At 59.5% G+C, this 892-nt stretch overlaps 1 protein-coding gene across 1 annotated transcript in view; it reads left to right on the top strand.

Moving 5' to 3' along the window:
* Positions 1 to 892, top strand: part of PPP6R2 (protein phosphatase 6, regulatory subunit 2) — a 42,298-nt gene that overhangs the window by 30,819 nt on the left and 10,587 nt on the right. The gene's annotated exons all lie outside the window — the stretch shown is intronic.

Raw genomic sequence — 892 nt, 5'->3', positions numbered from 1 at the left:
GACACCCACAGGCAGGAGACGGAAGTGCCCTGTGGCTATTTGAATTTGAAGAAGCTCCTTAACAGAGAGATGAGCCTCAGGAAAACGCCTAAAACCTGTCTCTTATACACATCTAGATGTGTATAAGAGACAGGTGGAGACCCTGCCAGGCGTCAGCATGTGGCACAAGAGACAGTCCTGCCGGGGCAGTTGGTGACTCTGGAGCTGGTGCTCAGAAGCCATTAGCACCGCCAGGCTCCTTGCATCTGATGGAGCCCTGCCTGGCTGGGCTGTCCTGGCCGTGTGCTCTGCACTCAGGTGATTGGAGAGTCTCATTCTCACTCAGGTGTGAGACTTCCTAGCACAAGTCTCAGGGGAGCAGGTAGCAGCCTGTTTCTTAAGAACACAGTGGGTTAGATGGGCACAGGCACAGCACATGTGTGGCAGAGGCGGGCCCAGCTGTGGCCCCTCCTCCCTATACCTGTGTAAGGTGAAGAAGCTCTGGATAGTCCTCCCTGCACCCCAGGACCATAGTGAGGGGTCTCCTGAGTTGGGCTCCATTAGGCCCTGGCGAGGTCAGGCCCACCGGCTGCCGTCATAAATAATAAAAGGGCAGGAGGAGCTTCCCCACATCCTGTAGGGCAAAGCACATGGGTAGAGGTCGAGGCCAGGGACGGCTCCCCGGGGCAGAGGCAGTTTAGGGAGGCGAGGGGCAAGCAGGAAGCTCTTGGGTCATCCCACACGATCTCCAGATGGTGAGTCCTTCCAGGGCTCTGACCTCCCCGGAAAAGCAGACAGGACCAGGACACATGCCCCGGCCTGTGGGCTGCTGCTGAGTTTGGGCCTGTGAGGCCGGGAGGAGGAGGCCGGTGTGGGGTGGGGAGGAGGAGGCCGGCGTGGGGCGGGGAGGAGG

The sequence above is a fragment of the Mandrillus leucophaeus genome, unplaced genomic scaffold (genome assembly GCF_000951045.1).
Source record: "Mandrillus leucophaeus isolate KB7577 unplaced genomic scaffold, Mleu.le_1.0 Scaffold288, whole genome shotgun sequence".
Lineage (NCBI taxonomy): Eukaryota > Metazoa > Chordata > Mammalia > Primates > Cercopithecidae > Mandrillus > Mandrillus leucophaeus.
Note: the sequence above shows the minus strand (reverse complement) of the source record. Positions and strands in the feature narration are given on the sequence as shown.